Below are 26,185 nucleotides of genomic sequence, written 5' to 3'. Positions count from 1 at the left end.
TGGCAATGAAACGACAAGGAAATAGAACTCAGGCCGCAATGTTTTTCTAACTTTTCACTTGTCAGTTTGGTGTCTTATTATCCCATCCAGACATTAACAGCTCTGTCTCCTAAACATCCCTTTCCATCACAACTAAACCGCTGCAATCCGTCTATGGCAAACCAGCCTATTTGGATACATAAATACTGTAAATTTACAAAACACCAGTTACAAAGTGTAAACACTGTGTTTTGGTTGGGCTGAAGAAAAACTGGTTCAAGGCGAGATGGTGGTCTGGGTTGACAGTATGTTGGGTTTTAAAATACATGCTTTTGACACAGTGTTGGAAAAGCCAAACGCATTTAAACGCCTCCTGATGCAAGCCATTGCAAAGTTCACATGCACTTGGACTGGAAATTTATCAACAAACAGCATTTTTTCCCCCCTCCACACTGTGGTCATTAATTCTTTCTCTCCATCCTGACTTCTTCCTTGAAAGGAACTTTTCACTCTGAATTGACATTTGACGACCTGCACGAGTCAAACTGATTCAAACTACAATAGATTGGTCATTAGCAGTTTGACAGATTTGGGAACGGAAGACATCAAGTTTGCCATAAAATATTGACAGTGACTCTTCAAGAGCAAATCTGTGGAGAGAACAGACTGTTGACATTTCGAGAACTATTCTTATGAACACATTACAGCTGTTTACTCTAGGAGAACACAGTTGCCCGTATGATGTACAGTGGCATCTCCTAAACAATCGGTTTTATGAGGGGGAGGGGTTTAACCAGAGGTGTCAAATCCAAGTCCAGAAAGTAAAAACCCTACCACAACCCCACCCCCTTCCACCACTGTTGTCATCTTTGTTAATGAAATACGATGCCATCCAACACCAAAATCACATTACACCACCTGCCCCACAACTTAGAACTACTTCCACCCAGTCTAAGATTTAATCTACCAAATTGTCAGGTGCGCTAACCGAAAATCCTGGACCACCAGCATGGAGCAGCACGATCTGCCAAATTCCCAAACACGCTAAATGTGGCCGTTTTTACACTGGTGCGCTGTCGCCGAAAAATGAATTAAGAAAATAAATACAACTAAAATAATTTCCCCCCGGTTTTGGATCAAATAAGTCTTATTTGAAAATGGTTTGCATTTCAGTACAAGTGAAAAAAAAAAAAACGAACCAATTCTCAGAAACGACTTGAGCCGCTACTAGTTTTAAATGTTGATAAAAGCCTATTCAAAAGCATTTGTCATTCATGCTGAGAAAGCGTACAAAAAACGTCCATGGCGTATTCCACTGTAGTTCTAAATTGTCCTTCTTGCCCCCCTTACAACAACTCCCCATTTCCTCCTGTCTAATTTTACCCCCCTTCCATTCCATCACTCTCTCACCCTCCCTCTCACTCCCAGCAGATTAAGGCCCATTCTTGTCATCCCATAGGGCAGAGAGGTTTGAATGACAGCCGAGTTCAGCTTCTTGACACAGGTCCGTGCCCCCGTCATCATCACTGATTGTCCCACGCTGGCCCCTCAGAGTGACAAGCGCCTACAGAGACGTTTACTCCCAGTGAAGCCAAAAAAAAGGCCTCGTCCACAACTGGCGCTTAGCTCTCATTTCCCGTTTTCTCTGCTCACTTTAGACACCTTCATTAATACAATTGCAACTTTCCACTTTCTCCCATCAATATTGCTTCACTTTCTTCCCTTCCTTCCCAGTGTTTGTCCCACAACCCCCTAATCGTCTTTGCTCTCCCCTGACGTAAACTCTAGTATCTCACAAAAGCAGACTACTATTAATCTCAAGGAATCTGCCAGATCTTAATCAGGCTAATTACTGTGTTTGTTTTAACTTAACACTGATGACTCCTCTTGAGCGACTATCTTTGAGCGGGCCACAACAGATGGGATGCTTTGCGTTCTTTTGGGAATGGCGACAAGAGTTGGAATTTAGCTGTTTGATGTCAGTTTAGTTTACCTTGGATTTTTGGTTGTTATATTTTTCTTAAAGAATGAACACTGTACTAAACTCCTCACTCAGAATGTGAAGTTATTTATGGTGACAAATAAAAACTATGGCTGTGGTGTGAACAATATGTTGGGTGTGAGCTCACATACTTGTTTTGCTTCCTCGTATCTTTCGCTGCAAGGCCTTTTATAAGGATATTGTCATTCATATAATAAGTCAAATATTTTTTTGTAATATTTAATATGATGATGATATTAAAAAAAGTTCCACATCTGGTATCTAATGAAATAATACAATAGTTGTAATTGTACTTATTACATTAAACTGTATACTTATTAAAGGTCTCTGATCTAATAAATGCCTTATTCCTAATAGATGGACAGTGCCTCATTTTCCTGGCATCCATGCAGGCACTGTGTGGTCAGTTTCCACTCATCAATCAATCAATTGATTTGATCTTTATTTATCTCAAACAAGTACAATAAAAGTAAACAAAAAAGCGCATACAAAGTGTTCGGTTTGAGAAGGGGCAGAAGGAAGCCAAACCAATCAATCAATCAATCAATCAATCAATCAATCAATCAATCAATCAATCAATCAATCAATCAATCAATCAATCAATCAATCAATCAATCAGCTGGAGAAAGTTCTCTGCCATGTACAACTGCGTGTCATCTGCGTAGCTTTGGATATTCACTCCATGCCTCCTATTGACGCCGCTAAAGCATATATGAAATAAACAATAAAGGACCTAAAATTGAGCCTTGTGGCGCACCACAGACCTTCGAGGAGCATGTATTTAAACCTACCATAAAACTTCTCTCAGTGGGGTAGGACAAAAACTATTTGTGTACAGCACTGGAGAAGCCAACCACACTTTTAATTTATAGCAATTAAGATTACGATTTAAAGTCTTAACAAGGGCAGTTTATGTGCCCTGTGATTGAGTGACAAACAGTCCAAATTGTAGTCTGCCTTTTACTCAAAGTCATCTGGGATCGATTCCAGCTCCCAGCAACAATAAACAGGATAACCGGTATAGAAAGTTGAGGGGTAGAAGGTTTGTCAACACATCAAGTTCTCATTTTTGTGCCCATGAAGTGAATCATGACAGCGATGACTAAATGACAAGTTGTAGTGGTCATGTGTGTGTGCCTCATAGAAACGCATACGCTGTCCAAGAAGGACGAGAGGGGATGTGATGAGCACAGACCGTTTCCACCTGCCAGGTGCACGGTCTCTAATCCCCCTCTCTGTCTGATTACACACACGCACAAGGTCATTTTTCCATCTAGCCAACAATAGCACAGCATATGCGTGGCCAACATCGCCTTTTAGATAGCAAATATGAAAGGAAAGAAAAGTATCAAATGGGGTCCGAAAAGTTGGCGACAACTTCGAAGATTATAGCAAAATGTTGCAACCACTATTTCACGCAGCGAGTCATCTGGGACTGAGCTCGCCTCAGTTGAAGAAGAGGCCTCAGACACAATACTTTTCTTTGTTTACATCCAAAAACATCTTTTCGAGGAAGCTGCCAAATCTACATGTAAATCTGCTCCTGCTTTTTGTTGCCGTTTTCTGGCCTCCTCTCCTTTTGTGGATTTACTTTGCCATGGACGCCATCCCTCTGCGTGAGTCACATCATCCTGACAAGATCTCATGCAGGGAGGACCGCTTTGATATCTCTTGGATAAGAAAGCTTTGTAGAGACGCTGACACCTCCTCCTCCTACTCCTCCGACTTGACTATACCCTCAAGGAGGTATGGGCTTGGGGGTTCCCCCTGCCTCTTGTTTACGATGTTTATGCCTGACGTGACTCAGCTCCCTTCAGGTGAAGCAGAGGTCAAATAACTTAAATGCTTTTAACAAGGCTCCACATTATGTGTGGTGTATTATTTGTAGCAAACAATACGGTATCCACCATAAATACTCGTGTTTTGACCCTGATTATGATAATTCTATGTGGTGCCACCTTGTCTACGCCCTCTCCTCCACTCAACTTCCCAGGCTGTGATTAGATACTGTCAACCTTCCAGGCTATGCGACACGCACACACACAGGTAGAACTCACTCAGGCTTATAATGTTGCTGAGGAATGTGACAAAACTGGTAAACTGCGGGTAGTGGGAGGTCAGGGGAAGGTCTGTGCTACTAAGCAGCTTGCTAGCAACAGCTTCAGCTGGCTACTAGTGCACCTAAACATGTTGCGGAGTCGCTCCTAAGTCAGTAATCGTTGTCTACGTGGCGGCGAATAAGCTACGTTTATAACAAGTGTCATACTCACCTAGGGATGACAAGAAAAGACAAAGAGGCCATGCTAAGTGCTAAGCTAACCGAAGCTTGACATGGCTAGCGCAATTTTCACACTTTTCCCCAATGAACGACTCAAACAAAAGGCTCCACATTATGTGTGGTGTATTATGGAATGTGACAAAACTGGTAAACTGCGGGTAGGGGGAGGTCGGGGGAAGGTCTGTGCTACTAAGCAGCTTGCTAGCAACAGCTTCAGCTGGCTACTAGTGCACCTAAACATGTTGCGGAGTCGCTCCTAAGTCAGTAATCGTTGTCTACGTGGCGGCGAATAAGCTACGTTTATAACAAGTGTCATACTCGCCTAGGGATGACAAGAAAAGACAAAGAGGCCATGCTAAGTGCTAAGCTAACCGAAGCTTGACATGGCTAGCGCAATTTTCACACTTTTCACCAATGAATGACTCAAACAAAAGGCTCCACATTATGTGTGGTGTATTATGGAATGTGACAAAACTGGTAAACTGCGGGTAGTGGGAGGTCGGGGGAAGGTCTGTGCTACTAAGCAGCTTGCTAGCAACAGCTTCAGCTGGCTACTAGTGCACCTAAACATGTTGCGGAGTCGCTCCTAAGTCAGTAATCGTCGTCTACGTGGCGGCGAATAAGCTACATTTATAACAAGTGTCATACTCGCCTAGGGATGACAAGAAAAGACAAAGAGGCCATGCTAAGTGCTAAGCTAACCGAAGCTTGACATGGCTAGCGCAATTTTCACACTTTTCCCCAATGAACGACTCAAACAAAAGGCTCCACATTATGTGTGGTGTATTATGGAATGTGACAAAACTGGTAAACTGCGGGTAGTGGGAGGTCGGGGGAAGGTCTGTGCTACTAAGCAGCTTGCTAGCAACAGCTTCAGCTGGCTACTAGTGCACCTAAACATGTTGCGGAGTCGCTCCTAAGTCAGTAATCGTTGTCTACGTGGCGGCGAATAAGCTACGTTTATAACAAGTGTCATACTCGCCTAGGGATGACAAGAAAAGACAAAGAGGCCATGCTAAGTGCTAAGCTAACCGAAGCTTGACATGGCTAGCGCAATTTTCACACTTTTCACCAATGAATGACTCAAACAAAAGGCTCCACATTACGTGTGGTGTTTTATGGAATGTGACAAAACTGGTAAACTGCGGTTAGTGGGAGGTCAGGGGAAGGTCTGTGCTACTAAGCAGCTTGCTAGCAACAGCTTCAGCTGGCTACTAGTGCACCTAAACATGTTGCGGAGTCGCTCCTAAGTCAGTAATCGTTGTCTACGTGGCGGCGAATAAGCTACATTTATAACAAGTGTCATACTCGCCCTAGGGATGACAAGAAAAGACAAAGAGGCCATGCTAAGTGCTAAGCTAACCGAAGCTTGACATGGATAGCGCAATTTTCACACTTTTCACCAATGAATGACTCAAACAAAAGGCTCCACATTACGTGTGGTGTTTTATGGAATGTGACAAAACTGGTAAACTGCGGTTAGTGGGAGGTCAGGGGAAGGTCTGTGCTACTAAGCAGCTTGCTAGCAACAGCTTCAGCTGGCTACTAGTGCACCTAAACATGTTGCGGAGTCGCTCCTAAGTCAGTAATCGTTGTCTACGTGGCGGCGAATAAGCTACATTTATAACAAGTGTCATACTCGCCCTAGGGATGACAAGAAAAGACAAAGAGGCCATGCTAAGTGCTAAGCTAACCGAAGCTTGACATGGCTAGCGCAATTTTCACACTTTTCACCAATGAATGACTCAAACTATCTTAAAATAGAGCATGTCCACCTTTGAACAGCAACATTGCAATAAATTAATAAATGTTTGGACTCTTTTTTTGGGACGACAGAGCATTTTCTTACATCCTGTCCGGGGTTTTTTATAATTTATAATTTCATAAAAATAGGAGGTGAAGTACACTGTGTAACTGCGGCTGGTACCACAATTTCAAGGCCTCTTTTTTTTGGAAAATGGGAACACAGTCACCCTATGATACGTCGCTTTGGTTATCATTAGTGTCCCAGTTATACAATATGGTGACTAACAGTTTTGTTTCAGCTTATATAATAACAGAAATATGCAAACGTGTCCTACTATATATAGTAATAATGCTGGTAGTGTTAAAACACAGTAGGAGGCTGGAGGAAGGTGGATGCTGAGTCAGTGGCTGTGATACCACATAGAAAACGACTTTGTGATTTTTCAGCTCAGATAGAGCAGATTTAATATCTTGTCTTTCGTCGGGCTATTAGGCACAGTATGAAATGTCTCTTCAAACAAAATGGCCACATGAAAGGGCAAGGGAGTACTGTACACTTCATGTTTTTAACTAATGGAGATACTTTCATTATACGTAGCCAATAATCTTTGACACTGCTGTCTGCTGTGCAAAATGGTCACTAGCTGCGCACTGAAGGGGCCCATCTTGAAAGCGGGGAGGCTGACAAGCGAGTCTTGACCCCGGGCCGAGGTTTGTTGTGGCGCGGCGTCTCCGGAGGGCTCGTCTGGAGGTTGGCTGCTCTCCGTCTGGGCCGCGCTGCTCTCTAATCAGCCTGACACTGCACTTACTGGGCTGACAGCTATGGCGCCAGCGAGAGAGGGGAGGGAGACGTTGTACATGTGACAAGGCCCACCTTGGCTCCTCACTTGTACCCTCTCAAGATAATCACTCCTATTGATTTTTTTTTCTTTTTTCACCTTTTCAACCTTTTCGAGGGTGCTTGTCAAGTCCACCGCATATAAATATGTTACCATCGATAGGCATTGTTTTCCATCATGGAATATGAAATACAGGGTCCTAAATTTGAATAAACTTAATTATATCTGAACGAGCCATAGTCCGTCACGGCTCAGCTTCAGAAAACAGGTGAGTCACTTCACTTTCCTTTCTTTTCTTTGGTCCTTCCTCGGGTCTTCTGACGGCCTCACGACACGAGTGTTCGGTTTAGGTGAACGGTATGGGATTTTTTAATTGGTTTTAGGTGAACTAATGAATACACACACACACACACACACGCACATACACATACTCACCCACATACAAAAAAACAAACAAAAAAAAAAAAAAACGAAGATGATGATGACATGTTAAATCGGTAAAATTACCGAATGAACAATATTGAGCTCTCCAGAAAAAAAAAAAAGAAAACAGGTGAGTCATGATTGGTCTTTACCTGAGCCCTGATGCAACTGTGATATCATTTTCAGTCAACAGCAAGTGACAAAATGGCCGAATGGCACAAATTTGGGTTGACTTAGGGTCCTATTTTAGTGCCTTGCACAAGTGTAGCGCAAAGCGCAATCTAACTGTCCTCATAGATAAAATTTTCTTTCCTCAAGTACGTTCGTACACGCCGGTCGGTAGAAATGTGCATTAACACCGTTGTGGGAGTGAGCACAGCTGACTTCAATTGAAGTGGCTCCTCTCATTTGCTTTAAATTCAGTGGGCACTTGGAGATCGTCTTCCAGCCCCGATTGTGCGTCTTGGTTCACATTCTTCCAAGCCGCCGCTGTTCCGGCTTTTCCCGTCTTGTAAAACCTCAAGAGCTCAATTAATCTCACCTGTGTATGACTTTACTTGTTTCTATTTATGTCAAATTGTTATGTCCTGAAGACAAAATTGTTACAAGCCAATTTTACAAAGTAAGGACTCCAAAGTATGGTATAGAACAGGGTTCACCAATTCCGGTCCTCGAGGTTTGGAGTCCTGCAGGTTTTAGATGTTTCCGCCTACCAACACACCTGATACTAAAGATCAGGATCGTTATCAGGAATGCTGATGAGCTGATTACACGAAGCAGGTGCGCTAGTGGGCGGAAACATCTAAAACCTGCAGCACTATGGACCCCGAGGACCGGAATTGGTGAACCCTGGTCTGGGAAGTCAACTCAAGTACTACCCACCTCCGGAAGACACGGGACTTGACAATCGTTCCTGCTTATTGACTTTTTAATGCAGCTACATGAATAAAAGAAGCAGGAGTGGTCTCAAATGCAGGTTCCTATTTTTCAACCATGATCAATAATACAAGAAATTCATAAGCTGTCCCTTTTGAGAACACCCCAGGCTGTTATTCATGGTTGTGGGCGGCAGTGTATGGTTCAGGGAAACCTAAACCAAACAATGTGTGTGTGTGTGCGCGCGCTTCATTCCTTTACAGCTCCTATCAGTGAGCCGAAGCGTCACAGCCGCCCTCCGCTACTCACCTAATTAGCTCCAGGAGCCTTTACATTATTAACCGAGCCCCTAAATCATTCAGAGGGGCCCTAATGTGCGTGAGCGGGTCCGTGTATTGGGAGGAGGGGCTACAGAGGACGCCTGCGATAATATCCCAACCCATTCACTACATGTCAGATGCATAATTATTTCACCAGGGAAGTGCAGGTAATGGCCCTCCTCTTATTCCCTCCTCCCCATCACACAGTTTTATGATTGACAAGGTTCGACATGTCCCCCCGCACACACACTGCGGAGACATAATGGATTATGGGATGGCATTGTTGGAATGTCTCTGCTCTAAAGGTCGTGCGTTATGATGAAGGAAGATGAGTACGAATGGATGCATAATGTTCTTTTTAATTAACAGAAGCTGCAGTGTTTGCTTTTATTACGTGCACTAATCATTTTAGGAGAAGATTACAATGATCGCACGAGTGTCATTTACGGGGGCTGTTGTGCAACAGGAGCCTGATGAAAAGTCATTTGGGCTGCACAATGAATCAAGATGGCTCCCGGAATCGTGTATGGCAAAATTACGGCGTGCGGCTGAATAATCGAACGTCAACTCTTCAACACCAATTTGTCATGACAAAAAAAAAAAATCAAATTAAATGTAATTTTAGGACACCGACCGTGTCATAATGTGACATCAGTATATGTACTGTGTGCGTGTTATGACACGAGCTGTCACACTCCTCACTAGACCTCATTTCAACCAGCATTAAAGGATTAATACTGCTAGCTAGCCCTCGAGCAGCTAGGTAGCTAGCTAGATAGCTAGCTAGATAGATAGATGGCTAATAGATCTAGAGGGACGATGGCTAAATGGATGGACGAACGAACACATAGCTACTTATAATGCCCCCCCCCCCCCCACACACACACACACACACCCCAGCAAATAGCTGCTATGCAGGGGGTACGCTGATATTGTGGTGTATGCGATAATATTTGACAAGGCTTGGAACCAGGAGTGCTTGCCTCGGTAATTCCACATGTGTTTACTGGAATGCGGTGTGTGTGTGTGTGTGTGTGTGTGTGTGTGTGTTTCCTGACGCTCACCAGTAGCTCTGGTATGTGGATTTGGATTCCAAAACATTGCTGCTGCCGCCTTCTGCGCGGCCTTGTTTACTCTTTGAAGAGAAGAATAGATGTGGAGGTCTGCAAGCACAAAATGACCATCATTCCTGGAAAGCCATTTTTAAGGGAACATTCTGGATATGTCATGTGTGAATTGCTCAGTGGGAAGCTCTATTTATAAAATGAAAAAAGATTTTCTGCTTAGTGCACCAAGGATAAATTTAAGCATTTTCAAGACATTTTTATACTTTTCCAACACTTCTCAGCAGTACAAAATGGCAATTCTTTCTTGCAATATTCTCTCTGAGAACTGTGAAAGGAGAATAATTTTAATTCTGGATCACCTAAAATAATTAAGAAATTATATAATTATATAAATTAAATATAATAAATTACTGTTAAATTATAAAATATATATAATTTAATTTAAAATAATTGGAGAAAAACGAAATTAGTTTACATAAAGTAAATTTCAGGTTGTACTAAATAAGTCAATTTTTCATTAGATCCAACGGTTTTTCAGTGTACATATACTAAAATGTTCATGTCTAAAAAAACAAAACAAAAATAGCCAACTTATTTCCCATAAGTAACTTGAATTTCAAAGTTCTTTGTCCACACATCGCTGCATTTTAAACATTGTAATGTTAATGCTACAGTCGGCTTAAGTGAAAGCTATTCGTGTTGCAAATATTATGTATTTAATAGTCACATTTGTACATGATGGCAGACATAGTTGCGTGGTGGAATAGATGCATCTACCGCATCGTTGACTTTATATTGCCATTTGGTGGCTACTGCTGTTATGGTTAATCAGTTTCAGACTATGTATTGTCATAGCAACATTAGCACTAAATGTTTTTTGTGTCATTAAAACATCCATGTTGTGTTGCATTATTGCCAAAAACTGTATTACATGATGATGCATGCAGCATTGATATATATATATATATATATATTTTTTTCTTTTTTTTCTGGTACCTAGATCCTGATGATATACTATTAAAATTCACTGCAATGAACTATAAAAATAAATAATTTTAAAAAATCACTTTAAATTAATTTGTTGAAAGATGCCAGCGAAAACGTGCCATCCCAAGGTGCATACTTGTGCTAAATTGCATTTTGGAGGACAAAACAGTCAGGTAAAAGCGTTTTTACTTTTACAGCTAATTACATTAGCGTCTTTTACAATAGTTTCAGGACGGAGAATAAAAATAATGACAAGAGCGGTAACGGGGAAAAGGAATTAGACAGCATAAAATTGTCAAGATGCTGGCAGAATGCAATTGCAGGAAACGTTCCTTTATGTCGTTAATCTGCTCTGCCCCTCCCCCTGGCTTTCAATTAAGAAAATTACTTTTTACTTCAATTAACAATAATTCACGCTTAACTGAATCAAGTTTATTACACAATCAAGGTGACAACAGAGCCAGACACACACATGCACACGACACACAACCGCTCGGGAATATACACACACGCACGCACACGCACTCTTGCTTTTCGTTGACCCTTGCATGCCGGGATGCGGGGTGAGGGGTGTGTCATGTTGTTGTGGGACATCACAGAGAAATGTGTCACGGCATCCTTAGATGGAGGGGCCTCTCTGTCTGTGATCCCGGGCCTCAGGCGGCAGCTTGCGTCCTAGCGATTAGCTCCCAAATGGAGACAATAACACCAGCAGCCGCATTGTCATATAATGGTCATGATCCCGTTCACGACACCACACCACCCTCCACCTCACCATTTATTCACCTTGATATTACTGTTTTAAACTTCACTAACTTGTTGGCCTCATAAACACGGCAAATTAAGTATGAAAACTGTTTTTTTTTTAGCCAGCTTTTTGAGTGTCAGATTTAGAATCAAACAACAAAATCATTTTTTTGATAATCAATAAAAATTTGAATGATTCACAGTTTTCCCTGATGTAGCGTTCATCTATCCACCTTTGTTCCATCCATCCTCTTCCCCTTCTATCAACCCCCCCCTCCCTTTCAAAAATGATTTACAACGCCACAATTATTGGGTAATCTCCACTGTCATTACTCTTAACATCTGCTCAGTCACAATCCTGCACTCTGCGACAATTATTCTACGTGCTTACACTCATGTGGATAGACATAACCAACCCCCCAAAACATTCACCCCCCCCACCTCATTTCCATTATACTGCCCAGATCATTGCTGTCCATGTACGTTGTATTTAATTCTGATTTTTTTCAGACCAATAAAAAACATAAATCTGTCCTTTTACCACCATTTGTTTATATTGTACTCTAATTGGATTTTTTTTTTTGAAATATCAGATTTATTTATTCATCTATTTATTTATTTACATTATCTCTTGAATAGAGAAAAGGTAAAAACGTCTTATTCGGGTAGCAAGAAACTACGTCCTGTATCTACGTATTACATCCAAATGGGCTACATTACTGACCGGTGAAAATTTATACGACAACTGACATAACCCAAATCTTCATATATGCAATTATACCAGGGATGGGCAACTTAAATGATGGATGGGGGACCACGCAGGACCGTGCACTTCTTCACCAGATGTATGACAAAAATGTGTGTGCGTGATTTATACATTTATATACACGTATACACGTATAATTGGTCGGGGGAGGGGGGGGGGGGGGTGAAGTATTGAACATGCCGCCAGAAAATATTGAATAATAATTTGCAAATAGGTGAATCTGTGGGTCCACAAGTAAAATAAATATTTTTATAATTCACGCCCCACAAATAATAATAATAATACAAAAAACTTTTTTTTTTTAAATTAATTAATTAATTGTTAATCGAGGAATTAGTCAAGGGGCCATTTTCGTTTTACACTAACCTATTTGTACCAAGTCGTATGTGAATATCCATCCATCCATCCCAGCTGACTTCAGAGACAGACGGTGTCTACCCTTGACATACATTTAAAGTCTTCCAATTCACCTCATTTGCATAATTTTGGTGGGGAAAGAATATGGAAAGCACGCAAACTCGGCCATAAATACAAAGCAAGCTTGCACACTTGGAAGGGTCGCAAATTATTGTCGTTAATATCCAGCTGTTCGTAACCACCAAACGGTGTAGGTCGCCACTGAATCCCCGTACACCTTTTATTATCAGAGATACGACCCCTCTTGATTTGGACGGAAGCATCACTTAAAAATATGTCTGTTCCACATGTCCCCCCCCCCCCCCCAATAAATTGGTGGTTAGATATGAACATTTGATCACAAATTGATGTAAATCACGGCAATGGGGATCACCTTTGGACTTAATGAAGCTGAGTCTTTGCTCATCTTTAATGAGGTGGGAAAGATTTTTCCATTGTGTGTGCCGACCTTGACTGAAGTATTCCTCCTTCCCTTCATTCCGCAAATTGTAACCTTTTGGTATCTGGATAATGGTTAACAACTCAGGTCTGCTCTAACAATAAACCATACAAAACTGATTGGCCACCTGGATAGCATATTTAAAATGTTTGATGACATTCAGTTTTAATAATTGTCTTTTTTCTTCTTTTTTTTTTAATTGTAAAAATGCCAGCCATTATATATACTATGAGTAAAAAAAAACCCAGAATATTCATCTGTTTGCTTGGAAGCATGCAATTTTCCACAATTAGGAGTGTTTTGAGTTATGAGTGACCTGACTTACAAGTTTTTTTTTAGTGTTAATAGCTGGACTGCAAAATTGAGATAAGAGCCTTGTAGTGTCACATACAATGAGTAAATATGCTTCAAGCTCAGTTTAAGTTTGCTGTCAAACTAAAAGAATGACCTCAATTTTTGTTCCGTTTGTGTACGGAATAGGCGTACCGAGTTCCCACCCTGAACATAATAGGTAAGGTGCAAGAAGCATAACTGCCTCGCCCTCTAGCTACTAGTTTACTCTGTAAACAAATAGTGCAACAACTCAACCTCTGGCTAGCGAATGGTATGGCTAGTAATATGTTTTTGGCAGTATGTCAATTCATTTGAAACGACATCTCATAAATGTGAACATCACTGTGGTAATCATTAAGTAATAGACTACACATGTTTTCAGTGGGTATTTTTTAACAAAGCACGTTCTTTGTTCTTAACTTCAATAAAAGTGGATCACAACTTTGCAACATTCGGGAAATATGTGACAACAGTTGAAAGTGATCTAAGTGACTATGGAGGACCAAAACTGCCAAAATTCTAAATAAATAAATGACTAAAAGTGAAAAATAAAAACGGATAAAAAAATATATATATATTCAAAAATTAAATTGAAATTAAATTAAATAAAAAAAATTAAATCTAAATTAAATAAAAAAAAAAATATATATATATACATAAATAAATACATTTGTATTTAATTGTTGAATTATATATTTTTTCATATCTGTTTTTATCTTAACTTTTGGACACTTATTTATTTAGTCATTTATTTATTTTGAATTTCCATACTGCCAGGTCGAAAATGTTATTCAAATGAGGGGGCGGTCCTAAGTGTGTCTTGGGTTGGACTCCGTCGTTGCAAACTGCCTTCCTTGTGACTTCCTTGTTCGCCGACCCGCTCACTCGACCATTGAAAGGCGGAGTCCAACCTAAGACACACTTAGGACCGCCCCCTCATTTGAATAACATTTCGTCTTGGCAGTATGGACCAAAACTGCCAAAATTCAAAATAAATAAATGACTAACTAATTAAATAAATAAATAAATAAATTAATTCATTCATTCATTAATCTCTAAATAAATAAATAAATGGTGAAATTGAAATTTGAAATAAAAACCAATATAAAAATATAATTTAAAAATTAAATACAAATGTATATATATATATATATTTCCATTTATATTTATTTTTGGGGATTTAATTTTCGAATTTTATTTTTTTATATCCGTTTTTATTTTCACTTTTATTTATTTTGAATTTTGGCAGTTTTTGGTGCTCCAAAAGTGACCTCCAACTCTCAAGTACCCAAAACAAGACAAAGTCAGTCAACAGAGTTTAAAGTGTATGCTTCACCCAGTGGGGAAGTGCACTGACATGGCTCCAACAACAGTGATTGAGATGGATGACCTGTTTAATAATCTGTGTTTTTGTATGCACGTGGACGTGCCCGCAGGCTCCCTTGAGGCCGAGGGAACACACTGTGACCCTGGTTGCATTTGGCCACCGGAGGCCATGCTGGCAAAAGCTGAAAGGATGATTAAGGACGCTCGGGCCGGACGGGAAAATGTGGATTAATGAAGCTCAAATAGAATTAATAGCCTTGATGTCCCGCAACACGAACAAGTCTAAATGAGAATATGTCGTGGGTCTCGCTGGTTTCTCGACGCTTGCTTGGCTTTTCAAAGTGATGGTGGGAGGAAAGTGAGGAACGGCTCTTGAATCTGACTTGCTTCTCCTGTGGAATGACACATTTGGAAGTTCAGATGCTGTCCCGGAAATGTCTACACTCTCTCATGCAAGAGAGATGTTAATGAGTTTCTCATTTAGGATTTTTTTTTTTAATCGCACTTGCCAAGAATGTGTTCATCTGCATGGCTAGTTGCGTACGACTTCCTGTCTCCAGTTTTTGATATAGAAAACCGGATTGCAATGTTTATTGATTGATTTTATTTGAAAATATATAATTAAATGAGTGGTTCTTCTTCTCTTAGTACTTTTTAAAGCAGTGGTGTCCAAACTAGGCTCAATTTTAGAGCCAAGTAGTGCATTCCATCTTTCCATGTTTTCGCTAATCAATTCCACTCAATCGGGAGTCATTAATGATTATGATATAATTGGATGGAGCTCTGCTGGTGTTCTCACATAAATAAATAAATAAATAAATAAAGTTATTTCAGTGATGATAGTTGCTTTTTCTTTCTTTAATGGCAGGATACCAACATTTTTGCCTGTGCCGCGTCCAAAGAAAAGAACACTATACCTACTGTAAACATGTAAGAGGCTTGGGCACATTCTGGGGGTGCTTTGCTATATCCAGCACTGGATGTTTTGAAAATGTGCAAGGTACAATGAATTCAAGATTTTCAATTCATTCTGCAGCAAAATATTAACTTGTCTCAGAGTTCACCTTTCCGCTTTGCTGGTAATTTCATGTTCTTTCACTTCTACCTCCTGCAGTGCACACACACACTCGAACGCACGCACACGCACACACGCACACACACACCTGGACAACTTATTAGTATGTTAAGTCAGGAAGTAGAGCGCTGGTTTCGCCCCAGGCGGTGATCACTCATTAATTCCAGATCACGTCTGCAGGTAAATGTTTACCTTAGACTGGTTAGACATTACAGGAGCCTGAAGGCGAAGGATTATTAAGCTCTCGCTCTCACAAACAGTTTCTATTTAGTTATAACTGTTGTGACACCTAACAATGGCTTAATTATTTGTGTCTTTAGAACCAGGAAAAGTGCAAACAAGCCAAGCAACAGTTGAAGGGTTTCAGGTAAAAGCAAGCCAGGGTGTGGAATAACAATGTTAAATAAACGACAATACCTACAGTGGGCATGGTAGCAATTTGCAATTGAGCGATTTAGGGCAAACACGCACACAAAACATGGCCGTGTGTTCATGAAGTTCACTGCAGAGCATCTTGCTTTCGAAGAAAACACTAGAATGTGTTTTTTTCTTATGTAAAGTTTGAGGGAAACCACTGAGCGTGAGAGAGGGGGCGTTAAAGAACAATTCAGATGAAGTGAATTACAAACCACTGACCTACTCAATTTTACTCTAATAAGGACCATCTTGTCAACCCTGGACTGAGCCCTACGTGATGCTATCGTAATATTGTGATTTTTAAGCAGCTGAAAAGATAGCTAGCTAAACTAGATGGATTAGCTAGCTAGCTAAAATAGATGGATTAGCTAGCTAGCTAGCTAGCTGGATATATATATATATATAGATAGATAGATACTGATAACTGAACCAAGTTTCAACACAGTCTTAAAAAAAATAAAAAAAATGCCCTTTCCTTCAATGACATGTAGACTGGGAAGACAGCATTTTTCACCATTGTTTTCTGTAAACACTTTTAATTGGCTATAGCAGGTTATGCGGTTAGGTATTATCATGTCACCTTTTGCCCTGCCAAACACTTGGCAGCCTGCCAATGCTCTTTCCTGTAAACTACTGTTATAGCGGTGTGGAGGGATATTTTTTTTATGAGCCCAGAGTGGGGAAATCTTTCCGTTTTATATATGCTTTGACCCTCTAAAACTATTTCAAGTGGGTGCTTTATCTACAAAAGTGTCGAATAGAGATGTAACATCAAGACGTCTTTGTCTTTTATTCTTCTCTCCCACTTCTTAAATGTGCTTGGGCCATTCAAGATTAAATAAATAAATAAAAAATCTCATTACAAGGCCATGCTGCTACCCTCTTTAGTGCCTCCAATTGTGGACGGGGATAATTGTGACCCCGGTCTAGGGGAGAAAACTCTGGGAACAAGTGTAACAAGAGAGGATGAAAGGGTAACTGAGCTAATGTGCAATGACAGAATGGAGCTCCCAGGTGGGGAGTCAACCCCAGGGGGGAGGTAACAGTTGCTGACAAAGCGTGTGTGCGTGTACGTGTAGGTGTGTGTGTCACATGAGGCGCTGGCAGGTGAATTTCCTCAGGTTGTCTCTCCACCAAGCGTGATTATTTGTTAATTGCTCATGGGAACTTTGGAGTTACCTGATCTACTTGATTTTGATTGAATAGATCAAAACAAACAGCAAAACTTTGTGGTTTTTGTAGTCATGGTTATAATAACAGCTAAATACAAACATTAGCTTTAATTTCCACGGTTCTCTGCTTTGTTAGAAACAGGAAGTGAAAGTGCGTGGGTGAGGGTTTTAATGTTAATTAATGTGAGCAAGAAATGAATGTTGGCTTGAAATTTTTTTTTTTTTTCTGGTGCAAATGACAGATTTGAAATGGTCTCAAACTTCATTTCATTCTCAACTGACACAACACAAACCACCTCTAGTCAACCATGAAAGAGTCGCCTGGCATGTTTTTAGTACAGTAGCCTCAGCAGTCTCCTAGCAAGTGACTGTGGTTGACCTTGCTGCTACCGTTCCATTGTGAGAGGCGTGACCTTCCTCTTTTGTCCTCTTCCCAGCTCTGTACATGTGTCTGTTCACCAGCCTGCACAAGTCTATTTCAATCGGAAGTCATGAGTGTGACTCACAGCTGCTCCTCTCCTGTATCCTGCTGGTTGAACGCACAGTTACATGCCATATTAAAAGCTTAAATCCATAAAAACATAAAAAAAAATAATATTATTTATTTTTTTGTTTATTTTTTAAACAGTGCTGTTTAGTTCCATTTTCTAAGGTGTACAATTTTTTTTGTTATTCATTTTGAGATGTGTACTAAAAGGGTGGAGCTAAACAAACAAAAGCTTTACCTGGATTACGATGAAACCGAACAATGACAACGCTCCATATAATATACACCTCATTTGGAATAAACAGAGTGAATCCAAATAGAAATTCACGTTTTTTTTTCTTTTTAGGGTTTTTGTTGTTGTAATAGAATAAAGTGTAATTGCACATCCATACAGTAGGTGGCAGTGGCGTTCTCATTGACAGAATGCGTAAGAAGTATTAGCTCCTCATCTTATCCTAATGATTAAAGTGATCACCAACATCTCCCTTCACTTCATTCTGCTGACCCCGGCGTCTTTTCGGCCCCACCTTTGCGGCTGATCTTGGGTATCAGTTGTTTCTGTGTCTCTACAAGAAAGACCTGTCTGTACAAAGATGACAAAATAAACATGTGTGAGGAAGTGTTGGCACAGTGACTTTTAGCCGGTTTGCTTGTGGTGGCTGAACGGGAAGAGTAAGGTTTCATTCAGCGAGGGCAGGGAGAGGTGAAGAACAAGGTTAAAAATCGAATTCTGCCTCGGGCGAGAATGGATAGCAGTGAGAGCATGACATCATCCGCACAGGTGCCGTTGACGATTTTTGTCCTCGTTTGACTGTTATAACTGAACCAGTCAGAGTGGTTCTTTTTTGGACCCTCAGGCCATTTTCTCTCCTCAGGTAGCCACTGAAAGGCTGAGCATAGTTCACGCGGAAGTTGAAAGCATTCACAATTGAGTTTATTTAGTTGTATACAGAATGTCCATAAAGTCTGGGTACATACTGTCACTCAAGATAGTACTCGATACATGTTGCCCGTCTGCTGTAGCAGCTACAAAATGGATGACCTAATCCGCTTGCCAGTTAGCCTTCTTTCCGCTTCATTGAAAAATGGAAGACGTTTGAATGGATGGACAGGGTTTGAATTTAGGGAAAGAGCCAGTCAAAAAGTGACTCCAAATGACTTCACCTTCTACAATATGCAGAAATGTAGCTAGTTTTCCACAAATCTTGTGACTGACGGACAAACCAGCCAAGTGACCAACCAACAAACAGCTATCTAAACCTTAAAAGATCACATACACCGCTTTTTGACAGCCACTCACTATTGACTCTTTTCCAATGTCAAAATGAAGTACTAGGTGCCATTTCGAGGAGTCTGCTCAGGTTCCAAGTGTGCTGAGCCAATACCATATGGGTGACGTAAACCATGGCTGGTTACTGATTGGTTAAGCAAATTTGTCATCATTACGTCATCATCATTTTTGAGTTTACATGACTAGAAATGACCTTGTTACTTCACCATAGCTCTGGATGCTCCAGTCTCTAATTTGCTCAATTGTCTCTATTCTCTAGTGTTAAGTGCAAGCCTGGCTGGCCTTGGGCATAGGTGAACTAGGTTGTCGCCTAGTGCGCCATCTAGTGGAGGGGGCGCCAAATTGCAGGGCAAATACATTTACACTAGAAGAAAGCGGCGAAAGGGGGAGGAGGAAACACCCAGTTCGCAGGGTAGTATGGAGGACCAAAACTGCCAAAATTCAAAATAAATAAATGACTAAATAAATGAATAAAAGTGAAAATAAAAATGGATATAAAAAAATATATAATTCAAAAATTAGTTCCCAGGATTTTAACATCTCACGCTGTGATTTTTAGGGCTGGGTATCAATTACGCATTAGTAAAAATATGAATATTTACATTTATAATTGAATCCAATGCAGCTATATTAATCATTGAACATGACCTGATCAAAACAATAAATAATAATTGAAATTAATTCCAACTACAGTGCTATGTAAATAAAGTGGCAAAAATTCTAACCCTAACCCAAATCACGACATTCACATTCCTGTGACTCTTTTTATGCTAAGGTTCCAGTGGTTAATAAAAAAAAATAATAATAATTTTACATAAGAGACACAGTCATAGTACACTATTATGCATTCACATTTTGTATTTTTATGTCCAATTTCATACCTAACTTCTTTTGGGGGGTATTTGTGTTCAGTCTTTCGCTTTTTCTTTTATTTAATGTACAGTTTAATTACTGCCACATGAATGCACTCCGTTTAATAAGGTGGCGGTAATGCACCAAACGCACTTGCCAACCGCGTTAAGAAAGAAGAAGAAGAAGTCATGCATTACCGCCAGTGGCCTTCTTCATAGCCATAGGTTTCTATGCTAAAGAAGGGGGGCGCTAGTGAACCGAAAGTATTTGACAACCATTAAATGGAAGTAGGAGAAGTAGTCCGAAGTCTTGTGTAAGTTATAGTGCAGTATGACTTATTTACTATTTAGAGCAGCAAAATGCGCAGTAAACGATCAGGATTCTACTTTTGGCTCCAATGTGAGGGAGACCCGCGATCCCATCCGCTTGCATTAAAACTCAGCCCATTTTTAAAGTTATATAGCAATCAGCAGCTCTGAGCAGTTCATGCTTGAGCTGTTTTCTTTCTTTGTAAGATCTTGACTCCTTTTGGGGTACTCTGAATGACAGAAGGGCACATTTGAACAAAGCTCACATGAGGTTTTGAACTAGTATGTGCTCGCCTCAGGCACATTAATTGACCGGGAAAAAAAAAGGCTTATTAAAAGTATTGATACATGGTTTTATGAATCCATATTGGGCTATGGAAAGCAGTATCGATTCAATATCAATATATCGATATTGACTGCCTGGTGGAAGGCACTAGAATTGACAAAAGCCCAAGTGGAGCCCTGTGGGCTTTCTCCCCTATGGCATAACCCCGACTTTCAACTTAACAACCAACCGTTTTATTTAGGTGTGTGGGAGCAGAAAGGAATTACACATCTCCACCATCTCTTCTCAGATAATATGTTTATATCATATACATCCTTGCTCCAAAAATATAATATAAAAAACGGAATTTTTTTTACATTATCTACAAGTTAAAAATATGATAAAGAAAAAAATTCTAACACTTCGGGGTACGCTCCAACCGCCTATTTTAGCTAAAGATATTAACAAGCTTTCTCCGACAACAACAAAAAAACTTTCAAAAATATATAAGTTACTTTCATATACTGATAAAATGTCTTTACCCATCTCGAAATGGGAGACAGACTTGTCTATAGCACCGGAATCTGACTTTTGGATTCAAGTTTGTGAAAACGCATTTAAAATGACAAAACACACAAATTTACAACGTATCCAATATAAAATTATTCACAGAACATACATTACTCAATATATGATGAAGAAAATGGGACTCTCAGACTCCGACATTTGTCTCCAATGTTTACAAAACACTACAGACACTTATGTTCATGCTTTATGGTTATGTACTCCGGTTATGTATTTCTGGACTAAAGTCTTAGAAAAACTTTCCGCTATTTTGAACTCTAGGATACCTTTATCTCCAAACTTGTGTTTGCTAGGTGACCTAACAACAACTGACTTACCACATAAACAATTTCAATCTACACTTGTAGCCCTTACTATCGCTAAAAAAACAATTCTTGTTAACTGGAAAAATAAACAAACTCTGAATATCGATCAATGGTCTAACCTCCTCATAAATCACATTTTAATGGAAAAAATATCTGCCTCAAATAAAAACCAAATATCAAAATTTATAGAAACATGGTCTACGTATATAGAATTTTTTAACCTAATTCTGTCTGTTAGCGAGAGCCACTACATCGTGATAACTTACATTGATGTTTCTGCATTTGGCAATTTATTATTATATTATATTACGCACGCACGCACACACACACACGCACATACACATACTCACCCACATACAAAAAAAAGTGTATATATATCTATATATATATATATATATATGTGTGTATATGTATATATATTTAAAAAAAAAAAAAAAAAAACTTCTTTTTTTTTTAATAATAAAAAAAAAAAAACAATATATCGATATTTTAAACCCAGCCCTAGTGATTTTGTGTCCAGTGTGACCTTATAATATACTCTCACGCAAAAAAATTATCACAATGCTGAGGGTCTCACCACAGAAGCAGCCTCCACAAAATGAAACCAAGGTCCAACTTCTTATTTGAAAGAATGAAGGCCGAATGTGTCTCGTCTGTGACTGACATATGCTCAGTGTGTGTGAGAGAAGAACTGAGATCAACACTCTGCACATAGGGAGAGGCACAGCTGCTCGCTAGCATTGCTTAGTTGCTGTGTGTGAAGTGAGTGAGAGTGCGCGTGCTTGCACACGCGCCTAAGAGGAGGCGATCGACTTCACGCAGGCGTAGCAGCAATGTGGCAAGTCGAGTGTCACCCTGGCGAAGAAGGACGGAGGAATCTGCAACATTTGGTTATGTCACATTCCCACCACATTTCATTTTAATCACCTTTTTTGGTGCCAAAATGCTGAGAATGACAGCTCAATCTTTGTTTACAGAAACTGACCAACATGGCTGCTTTTAATATTTGGACAGCGGATGAGCAACTCTTAAAAGAACACTTGAATATTCAGATGCCCTCCCACACGTGTCGAGCACACTTTAAGTCCCACACGCAGTTCTATGCCACTGGCAACCACGTTATTCCCACCAGCTGTCTGAATGAATAAAACCCAGGCTTGTTGTTAAGTCCGGGGCTTAAAAGCACTGCCAAAATGAAAGCTGGGCAGGAATAACGGCATTAATTCTGTGATTTGAGCCTCCGCTCCGACTCAGCATTTAAAAGTGCTTAAAAGTAGCAGCTGGTGTCAACAAGGTAATAAAAGCGAGACTCGAGGGATGACTCTGCCTGACTGGAGAGAGATGGTGATACCACAGTGCCAGCAAAACAGAGGGGCAGTTAGAGCAGTGCAAGGTGGTAGTTGTAGTTTATATAATGCCAAAGGACTACGTTTGGTTTTGGTCACACCCCGTCTATAAAGATTTGTAGCCAGGATTTCCAACGCTTAACTGGTCTTCAAACTTTCATGATTTGTTGTTAAACGTAATTTGTCTGAGGCTGTAGAAGTATGAAGTTAAATTTCAGTGGATTCCCATTTACAGTCTTCAAACTTCAAATGATATCTGAACAAATATAGTCTTGCCGGCTCTACCTTGGGTGCAAAGAAAATTTCTGGATTGATGCTAGCTCATCTCATAGTTGTGCTTTTTTTTTTTTTTGCTGCATTGTGCTTGTGATATCACTTTCACTGTAAAAATGTTGTCCCTCCTTCTAATAAGAAACGTACCAATTGCCTTGGTGCAGCTACGTCAGTATATTCATTTATATTAGGGGTGTCTAAATTGCTGTGTTAATTTTGAGTTAATTTAAAGCTTCTAATTTTTAAACGCGTGATTAACTCATTCACTGCCATTGACGGCTATAAACGTTGAAAATTCATTTGAACTATTTCTATTAGTTTAACTTTTTTTTTCCACTTTTGTAAATTGTTTTCATTGTACATTTAGAACAGATATAAAATTTGCGATTAATCGTGAGTTAACTAGTGAAGTCATACGATTAATTACAATTAAAAAGTTAAATTGCCTGTCGCCCCTATTTTTTTATTTATTTTTAAATGAATTTATGGCAGTGAATGAGTTAATAACCACCCCTTACTTGGAAACCCTTACTGGGGGAATTCCAGTCACAACGCAGCGCGTCAAAATTTAGCATTAGTACATTTAATAATAATGCATATATTTGTGGCGACTGCGGTCAGGTTCTATTTTACAATTTTAAAAATGTGCAGACTTTCACAAGTTAATTCATGTTAAAGATTAGATAGGTCTTAATATAAAAAGAAAAATGCACTGAGCTGTCAGCAATGTCTTACAAATGCAATTATGCCATCTAGTGGCAGAATAATGACCAACACAAATCAATATCGCACTTTTTACAGTACATTACATCTTTTTAATTTTAACTCAATTTTATGAATTATTATGTATCAATGACTAAAAGATGCAGCCATATTCCTTAGGGGTGGGAATCTTTGAATATCTCACGATTCGATTCAATTTAGATTTTTTTGGGCCTGCGATCCGATTCGGAATCGATTTTCGATTAAGAAAATTTTTTGATTCAAAATGATTTGATTGACAATGATTTTTGCTTCAATCTATAGATGTGCAAGGAATTGTAACAATCTACTCCAGTCTGGCTCGCTAATGCTAATTAGCGCGCTACTCACGGCACTTTTATCACTCAAAAGAACGTCTCCACGCTGAAATTATTATCATTTTTTTTATTGGAATAACTTGATCGTGACTTTTTCCTTCTACTCTCTAATGTGGCTACAACTTAACAGTGTATCAGACCGCGTGGAACCACACTGCCCATAAGTGGCCAAACTGGGTACAACATGAACAGTGCTCCAAATAAAGGCACACACAGACAAAGGCAAGACAGTATAAAATAATTTAAATAAAATTGATTTTGGATCATTTAAAATCGATTCTGATTCGTACTAAATGAGGATCGCGATTCTCATGAGAATCGATTTTTTGGCACACCCCTAATATTTCTATTAGTTTAAAAAAAATCCCACATTTGTTAACAAGAGTATGAAAACATTCTACTGTACATTTAGAACAGATATACAATTTGTGATTAATTGTGAAATATTGAAGTCATGCGCTTAGTTACGATTAAAAATTGTAATCGCCTGACACCCTTAATTTATATATTAATTTCCCTCTATCCGATGACAGTGCCAGAGAATGGAAGTTCATGTTTCATGCTTTAATACGAGCATCGTTCCGCCGAGCTCCCTGTAAAATTAGCAAGTCCCTAAACCTCTGCGTCATCGTTCTTGCAACCTTTTTTGCCAAGTCATTCCTTTTCCACTTCCCTGCCCTTGTTCTCTGTCCTCTCTGATGGTATCGTGATCATCTGACAACGTAAAACAGTCTGCTGGAGCCCCGCCACCGAGTGCATTATGATCCGCCGCCTCTCTTCCAGCCATTAACTTGTCCTTCATGACGTAGCTTGTAAATGCTTCAGTACTCGCACTCCTCAACGCTTGAGTCCGCTGTAAAACATTTTGACCGTCCTCACCATTTGCAGGGGATTGACAATTGTGTTGAATATCTCATTTGTGAACTTGAATTTCTTACTAAATAATTGTGTTTAAAACATATTTTAGGATGTACAACGAAAAACTGAGACAGAATATCACATAGCCGTGTTTCAGAAAGTGGATTAAATCAACTCAGCTTGATTTATGGTAAGGTTTGGACCAGAAACTCAGATTTTCGTTTTCTTCAAACTTAATGCGTGTAGGAGGATAGCTAGTATTTCAGGTTGTGTATTTTATGTCAGAAGTAGAGAAGCAAACATTCTCTGTCGAACAATCAATGTTATCAATGTGTCTCACTTCTTAGGTACTGGTTGGTTTTGTTTGTCAATGGAATGCAGCCTAAAATTATTTTAGTACTGTTAAAAAAAATATATATATATATTAACTCTTTCACTGCCACTGACGTTAAAAGACGTCAAGTAAAAACCTACGGAGGGCCGCCAATGACGTTAAAAGACGTCATCCAATTTTTTTTTTATATATTTTTTGAAACGGGTGGAGGAAAGCCTTCCCCAGCTGTGTTGAAGGTTTCAAGGTTTCAAGTTTTTTTCAAAGACGAAAAGCATCAACCAACGCTATAAAGAGCACATTGATGACGACGATGATCATCATCGATGATGATGGTGGTGACTCCGAGGTTGACGGCGAAGTTGCAAGCGTTGACGCGGCGGCTATGACGACGTCATAAAGGTTCACCGGCTAGCGATGCTAACACCGGAAAACGCGGAGCACAACCGAGCACGCTCAGGCGGACGTTCAATCGGACGACGAAGAGTGCCCCGAGTCCAATGCATATTCATCGGAGTAGTGGGTACAGTCTGCTACTTGCTATTCCCCTGGAAAAAAAGGCCGTCAAGAAAGTGTAACGTCTGCACGCGAAACGGACAATCGAAGTGAAACGTATCTGTTGTGCAAATCCTGCTCCGCCTCCTTGCACGCAGGGCAGTGTTACAAAAAGAAAAACTGTATTTGAAACATCCACATAATTGTAAATAGTACCACAGTTGCACATATTTGTAAATAGTTTGCGAAATTGTTTTGTCAAATTGTTACACTGTTGAATGGAAATAAACGTATTTTGCAAACTAAAAACACTTTTTTATTGTTGGTGGTGGTGTATTACAGAAGTAAAGCACTATTTAGGTGTTTGTGGCATCATTCATGGACAAAAAGAAGTGTAGAATTCACTAGAGTGCATGAAATAACATCGTTTCACAAAAAGCTCTTTTTCTCCGCTTTTTGTTTCAAAACAGAGCATTTCGGTGAAACTAACCATTTTCTATT

The 26,185-nt window shown here is 39.7% G+C and overlaps 1 long non-coding RNA gene across 1 annotated transcript in view; it reads left to right on the top strand.

Moving 5' to 3' along the window:
• The window catches only part of LOC144043599 (uncharacterized), a 41,481-nt gene extending 26,398 nt beyond the window's left edge, over nt 1-15,083 (top strand). Inside the window, exon 3 of the long non-coding RNA XR_013291128.1 lies at nt 14,656-15,083. This is a non-coding gene — a long non-coding RNA (uncharacterized LOC144043599). The remainder of the gene's footprint in view (nt 1-14,655) is intronic.
• Nucleotides 15,084-26,185: the final 11,102 nt, after the last annotated feature.

Source organism: Vanacampus margaritifer, chromosome 1 (assembly GCF_051991255.1).
Source record: "Vanacampus margaritifer isolate UIUO_Vmar chromosome 1, RoL_Vmar_1.0, whole genome shotgun sequence".
NCBI classification, from domain to species: Eukaryota; Metazoa; Chordata; class Actinopteri; order Syngnathiformes; family Syngnathidae; genus Vanacampus; species Vanacampus margaritifer.
The sequence above is the reverse complement of the archived record's forward strand: the minus strand, read 5'-3'. Positions and strand labels throughout refer to the sequence as shown.